This window comes from Budorcas taxicolor, chromosome 5 (genome assembly GCF_023091745.1).
Source record: "Budorcas taxicolor isolate Tak-1 chromosome 5, Takin1.1, whole genome shotgun sequence".
In the NCBI taxonomy this organism is placed as follows: domain Eukaryota; kingdom Metazoa; phylum Chordata; class Mammalia; order Artiodactyla; family Bovidae; genus Budorcas; species Budorcas taxicolor.
In genome coordinates, this window is record NC_068914.1 from 132,138,529 (window position 1) to 132,146,494 (window position 7,966).

The following is a 7,966-nucleotide window of genomic DNA, read 5'->3' on the forward strand; positions in this document are numbered from 1 at the left end:
ATTTGTTAACAGTCAATGAACTAACATTGCTGTGACATCCAAAGCCCATCATTTACATTACGGTTCAGTCTTGGTATGCATTCTGTGGGCCTGGTCAAACGTAAAGTGACATGTACCCAGTATTTTCACAACCCTGAAAATACTGAGGGTACCATTTTAGGTTTACCACTGAAGAAAGAACCAGTGAATGACATTTACAAAGAAGTCCATTTTATTTCTCAAAGGAAAAGCCTCTAAAACGGCTTTCTAAAATTGGGATTAACTTTGTTACAGTTGGTTCAATTTGATAATGAAAAATGAAAGTGGGCTGAATTCACATCTAGGCTACTGGGAGACAGCTTAATAGAGGGGTCAGGAGGGACCCTTAATGCAGACTTCCTTTAAAAAATAGTCTACATGTAATATCTAGGGGTCACTTTCTGTAGTGTTAAAAGCATGGAATTTGTTATCACGTAAACCTGGATTTCATTGATTAACTGCAGTTTGGGGCAAGTTACCTTCTTAACCACCCCTAAGCCTCAATTTTCTCACCTATGAAGTGGTAATAATGGTACCTCTTCAACATGATATATGAATTAAATGAGAAAATGTAAAACTTAAAGCACAATGCTTGAGTCTAATAGTATTTTAGTGCTTATTGTTATAAGTGAGTTCAGTTCAGTTCAGTTCAGTCACTCGGTCGTGTCCAACTCTTTGCAACCCTATGAACAGCACGCCAGGCCTCCCTGTCCAACTCCCAGAGTTCACCCAAACTCATGTCCGTTGAGTCGATGATGCCATCCAACCATCTCATCCTCTGTAGTCCCTTTCTGCCTTCAGTCTTTCCCAGCATCAGGGTCTTCTCAAATGAGTCAGCTCTTGGCATTAGGCGGCCAAAGTGATTTACATATATATAACATATATACAATATATATGATTTACATATATATTAATAACTCATTTAAGTCATCCTAAGCTGGCTTAAAACTCAACATTTGAAAAATGAAGATTATGGCATCAGGTCCCATCACTTCATGGCAAATAGATGGGGGACAAATAGGAACAGTGACAGACTTCTTGGGGTGCAAAATCACTACGGATGGTCACTACAGCCATGAAATTAAAAGATGCTTTGGAAGAAAAACTGACAAACCTAGGCAGAATACTAAAAAGCAGAGACCTTAGTTTGCTAACAAATGTCCATCTAGTCAAAGCTATGGCTTTTCCAGTCATGTACAGATGTGAATTGGACCATAAAGCTGAGCTGAGAAGAATTGATGCTTTTGAACTGTGGTGTTGGAGAAGACTCTTGAGAGTCCCTTGGACTGAAAGGAGATCCAGCCAGTCCATCCTAAAGGAAATCAGTTCGAATACTCATTGGAAGGACTGATGCTGAAGCTGAAGCTCGAATACTTTGGCCACCTGATGTGAAGAACTGACTCACTTGAAAAGACCGTGATGCTAGGAAAGATTGAAGGCAAGAGGAGAAGGGGACGACAGAGGATGAGATGGTTGGATGACATCACTGACTCGCTGGACATGAGTTTGAGTAACCTCTAGGAGTTGGTGATGGACAGGGATGCATGGCGTGCTGCAATCCATGAGGTTACAAAGAGTCAGACATGACTGAGCAGCTGAACTGAGCCATAAGGTAGTGTTTCTGCACTTTGGCACTATAATTTGGGGCTGGAATATTCTGTATTGTGGGAAAGTCTTCCCTGATAGCTCATTCGGTAAAGAATCTGCCTGCAGTGCAGGAGACCTGGTTCCATCCCTGAGTCAGGAATATCCTCTGGAAAAGGAAAGGGCAAACCACCCCAGTATCCTTGCCTGGAAGATCCCATGGACAGAGAGCATGGTGGGCTGCAGTCCATGGGTTGTAAAGAGTTGGGCACGAATGAGCAACTGACACACACTGCATCATAGGATGTTTCCTAGCATCTGTGGCATCTACCCTCTTGATGCCAGTTACACACCCCTCTCCCCGGTTTTGTCAACCCAAAATGTCTGCAGACGTCAAATTTCTCCTGGGAGCAAAATCACCCCCGGTTGAGAACCACTGCTCTAAAGTATTTGATCCTCCTTTTATAGATAAAACTGAAACAGACACACAGAGAGTCACACAGCTGCTAAGTCGTTAAAGTTGTTGCTGAACCAAGAAAGACACCAGGATTCTTAGTCTCCGGAGGAGAAGAATTCAAGCCGGGGCCAGAGACGAGGCTTGATTGCTTAGAGTTTGGTGTAATAGAGATTTATTAAACTATAAAAGGGATAAAGAAAGCTTCTGACACAAACATCAGAAAAGGGCAGAAAGAGTACCCGCTAGCTAGTGTTAGCAATGGAGTTACATACTTTTTAATTACTTATTCAGTTCAGTTCAGTTCAGTCACTCAGTCATGTCTGACTCTTTGTGACCCCAAGAATCGCAGCACACCAGGCCTCCCTATCCATCACCAACTCCTGGAGTCTACTCAAACTCATGTCCATCGAGTCGGTCATATCATCCAGCCATCTCATCCTCTGGCATCCCCTTCTCTTCCTGCCCCTAATCCCTCCCAGCATCAGGGTCTTTTCCATGAGTCAACCCTGGTATCAGGTGGCCAAAGTATTGGAGTTTCAGCTTCAGCATCACTCCTTCCAATGAACACCCAGGACTGATCTCCTTTAGAATGGACTGATTGGAGCTCCCTGCAGTCCAAGGAACTCTCAAGAGTTTTCTCCAACACCACAGTTCAAAAGCATCAATTCTTCAGCCCTCAGCTTTCTTCACAGTCCAACTCTCACATCCATACATGACCACTGGAAAAACCATAGCCTTGACTAGACGGACCTTAGTCAGCAAAGTAATGTCTCTGCTTTTGAATATGCTATGTAGGTTTGTCATAACTTTCCTTCCAAGGAGTAAGTGTCTTTTAATTTCATGGCTGCAGTCACCATCTGCAGTGATTTTGGAGCCCCAAAAAATAAAAGTCTGACACTCCTTCCACTTTTTCCCCATCTATTCCCCATGAAGTGATGGGACCGGATGCCATGATCTTCGTTTTCTGAATGTTGAGCTTTAAGCCAACTTTTTCACTCTCCTCTTTCACTTTCATCAAGAGGCTTTTTAGCTCCTCTTCGCTTTCTGCCATAAGGGTGGTGTCATCTGCATATCTGAGGTTATTGAGATTTCTCCCGGCAATCTTGATTCCAGCTGTGCTTCTTCTAGCCCAGCGTTTCTCATGATGTACTCTGCATATAAGTTAAATAAGCAGGGTGACAATATACAGCCTTGACGTCCTCCTTTTCCTATTTGGAACCAGTCTGTTGTTCCATGTCCAGTTCTAACTGTTGCTTCCTGACCTGCATATAGGGTTCTCAAGAGGCAGGTCAGGTGGTCTGGGATTCCCATCTCTTTCAGAATTTTCCACAGTTTATTGTGATCCACACAGTCAAAGGCTTTGACATAGTCAATAAAGCAGAAACAGATGTTTTTCTGGAACTCTTGCTTTTTCCATGATCCAGCGGATGTTGGCAATTTGATCTCTGGTTCCTCTGTCTTTTCTAAAACCAGCTTGAACATCTGGAAGTTCACGATTCACATATTGCTGAAGCCTGGCTTGGAGAATTTTGAGCATTACTTTACTAGTGTGTGAGATGAGTGCAATTGTGTGATAGTTTGAGCATTCTTTGGCATTGCCTTTCTTTGGGATTGGAATGAAAACTGACCTTTTCCAGTCCTTTGGCCACTGCTGAGTTTTCCAAATTTGCTGGCATATTGAGTGCAGCACTTTCATCATCTTCCAGGATTTGAAACAGCTCAACTGGAAACCTATCACCTCCACTAGCTTTGTTCGTAGTGATGCTTCCTAAGGCCCACTTGACTTCACATTCCAGGATGTCTGGCTCTAGGTGAGTGATCACACCATCATGATTATCTTGGTCATGAAGCTCTTTTTTGTACAGTTCTTCAGTGTATTCTTGCCACCTCTTCTTGATATCTTCTGCTTCTATTAGGTCCATACCATTTCTGTCCTTTATCAAGCCCATCTTTGCATGAAATTTTGGCCTTGATATCTCTAATTTTCTTGAAGAGATCTCTAATCTTTCCCATTCTGTTGTTTTCCTTTTTTTTTTTTTTTTTTTGCATTGATTGCTGCGGAAGGCTTTCTTATCTCTCCTTGCTATTCTTTGGAACTCTGCATTCAAATGGGTATATCTTTCCTTTTCTCCTTTGCTTTTCACTTCTCTTCTTTTCACAGCTATTTGTAAGGCCTCCTCAGACAGCCATTTTGCTTGTTTACATTTCTTTTCCATGGGGATGGTGTTGATCCCTGTCTCCTATACAATGTCACGAACCTCTGTCCATAGTTCATCAGGCACTCTGTCTATCAGATCTAGGCCCTTAAATCTATTTCTCACTTCCACTGTATAATCATAAAGGATTTGATTTAGGTCATACCTGAATGGTCTAGTGGTTTTCCCCACTTTCTTCAATTTAAGTCTGAATTTGGCAATAAGGATTTCATGATCTGAGCCACAGTCAGTCCCCAGTCTTGTTTTTGCTGACTGTATAGAGCTTCTCCATCTTTGGCTGCAAAGAATATAATCAATCTGATTTCAGTGTTGACCATCTGGTGATATCCATGTGTAGAGTTATCTCTTGTGTTGTTGGAAGAGGGTTTTGCTATGACTAGTGCGTTCTCTTGGCAAAACTCTATTAGCTTTTGTACAACTTCATTCCATATTCCAAGGCCAAATTTGCCTGTTTTTCCAGGTGTTTCTTGACTTCCTACTTTTGCATTCCAGTCCCCTATAATGAAAAGGACATTTTTGGGGTATGTTATTTCTAAAAGGTCTTGTAGGTCTTCATAGAACCATTCAGCTTCTTCAGCATTACTGGTTGGTGTTGCAAGAGGGCATCAGAGGGCAGACAGACTGAAACCATAATCACAGAAAACTAGCCAATCTGATCACATGGACCACAGCCTGTCTCGCTTAATGAAACTAAGCCATGCCATGTGGGGCCACCCAAGATGGAAGGGTCATGGTGGAGAGGTCTGACAGAATGTGGTCCCCTGGACAAGGGAATGGCAAACCACTTCAGTATTGTTGCCTTGAGAACCCCATAAACAGTATGAAAAGGCAAAATGATAAGATACTGAAAGAGGAACTCCCCAGGTCAGTAGGTGCCCAATATGCTACTGGAGATCAGTGGAGAAATAACTCCAGAAAGAATGAAGGGATGGAGCCAAAGCAAAAACAATACCCAGCTGTGAATGGGACTGGTGATAGAAGCTAGGTCTGATGCTATATAAAGCAATATTGCATAGGAACCTGGAATGTCAGGTCCATGAATCAAGGCAAATTGGAAGTGGTCAAACAGGAGATGGCCAGAGTGAATGTCAACATTCTAGGAATCAGTGAACTAAAATGGACTGAAATGGGTGAATTTAACTCAGATGACCATTATATCTGCTACTGTGGGCAGGAATCCCTTAGAAGAAATGGAGTAGCCATCATGGTCAACAAGAGTCCAAAATGCAGTACTTGGATGCAATCTCAAAAACGACAGAATGATCTCTTAATTACTTATTACAGTGAATCAAAAGAATGTCTGGAGGTTGTAAAGACCTTGCTAGACCCACTCCCATAATTTACATTTTAAGATAACAGGATTAGCCAGGTTTTTTCCAGAAACTGTCCTCAAGAGTGATACATTATTGTTATATAATCCTAAGGAATGCAGAGGGAAAAAAAGTTTGTCCTTTCCTCCTCCTTGAGAATTCCAGACTCCTCTCTCCTTGGGGACTCCTGGGCGTCTTATCAACCTGCCTAGGAATTGACTGTCTCAGTTGCAGAGTTGAGGTTCAGCCTAAGCACCACAGCTTCTTAATCTGTCCTATGCTACTATTGCTATAAATATTAACACTTATTGTTACATTTTTGTATCTTTAACATAAAATAATGTCAAAATCATTGTTCATTTAATGTTCCAGCATACTATGAGGATGTTCCTTTTTTTTTAATTTGGTATAATATATTTATCAATTTGCATGTGTTCACTATTCTTGCATCCTAGGGATAACTCCAACTGACAATGTCTTTTTTTGTTTTTGTTTTTTTGTTTTTGTTTTGACTTTCAACATTAACATTTTATTATGCAGGGACATCAAATGTCACTTGTAATTTACATATATTTGAAGCAATCAACAGGTTATATGTATCCGTACCTGGCTCAAGATACCAACCTTGAAACATAGCAGAATTTTCACAGAAAGGGAGTCTAAACCACAGGTACTAAGTATACTTCTCAGGTCACATTTTTTAAATGATTCAATTTTTAAATGACTCAATCTGCTGAACAGAACAGGATGCTATACTCAACATTTTGCAATAACCTATAAAAGAAAAGAAACTGAAAAATACATACCTGAATTACTATGGTATATGAAGCTCAACACAGTGCTGTAAATCAACCATACTTCAATTTTTAAAAATGACAATCAGGATGATAATCATATCTAGCTAGATGTAGGAGAAAGTTTATTTTAATTTGTAATTCATTGTTCCAATTTATTTGTGAATACTAAATTTACAGCAAGCCAATGGTTCCCAAGCTTGCATTTCATAGACCAGTTTAAAATTTTTTAAACTTCGTCAGGGACAGAAATGAGTCTTTGTGTGGAGGGAGATCCAGGGCCTCAACATAGCCAGATAAAGACATGGAGGGAAAAAAGACCATGTATTCTTACCATTATACAGAAGAACAAATACTTTAATGCCAAAAGAAGGGAAACATCACAATCAAATTTATCAGCTGTCCTGCACCATGAGCAGAAAAGCAAAACCCTTGCTTTGGAGGAGCCAAGAGCTGGAAGAAGTCTGGGTCTTTGGAGTTCATGGAGCTGCTGCTCTTCTGGCTACAGACTGCCTGCTTCCAACTTGCTTTTGCCTGAGGAAACAAATGCCTATTGCTGTTATTTTGGGTGTGTGTCTCAGCAGCCAAATTTAATTTAGTAACATATTCTGTAAGACTTTATTGGGAAAATTACCATAAGGCAAAGCACCTGCTAGCAAATAACTTTTTAAAAATCTATTTATTTATTTCTGGCAGCACTGGGTCTTCGTTGCTGTGTGTGGGCTTTCTCCACTTGCAGCGAGCAGGGACTACTCTCTAGCTGCAGTGCTTGGCCTTCTCATCGCTGTGGCTTCTCTTGTTGTGGAGCATGGGCTCTAGGCCTCGCAGCCATCAGTATTTGCGGTGCAGGGGCCCAGCTGCCCTGAGGCACTGGGAATCTTCCCAGAGCAGAGGTCAAACCCATGTCCTCTGCATCAGCAGGTGGACCCACAATCACTGGACCATCAGGAAAGTCCAGAAAATAACCTTGTATCTAATGGAGGAGACAGATATGAATGATAGATAGCAAAACAAGTTGCAATAAAATCAAGGAAAATAATTGAGTCTTCACTTGTGCAGTCGGAGCTCTTTGGTGGTTGTTTCTCTGGGGAAACAAAAATGGAATTGCTAAGATTCCTTGAGAATAGAGTAGATCACCAGTGAGCCCCTGACTAGTTAATATATAGACTCAGGAATACCCTGGTGCTAGGAAAGATTGAAGGCAGGAGGAGAAGGGGACAACAGAGGATGAGATGGTTGGGCAGCATCAACGACTCAATGGACATGAGTTTGAGTAAACTCCAAGAGTTGGTGATGGACAGGGAGGCCTGGCGTGCTGCAGTCCATGGGGTCGCAAAGAGTCGGACACAACTGAGCAACTGAACTGACCTAAACTGATTCCACAGGTCAGTATCCAAAATGTAAAACTCATGGACTGTTTGGGACTGACATTGATAATTTACCCAAAAAGCTAATTTTGTCTCATATAATGTTAACATTGGAAATGACCTTGGCTCAAGCATTTCTGAAGCCACTGAGACCCGTGTGCTAATCTGATTTACCTAAATGTGACCAAACTAGTTTATGGAGCTGATCGATCAGTTACTG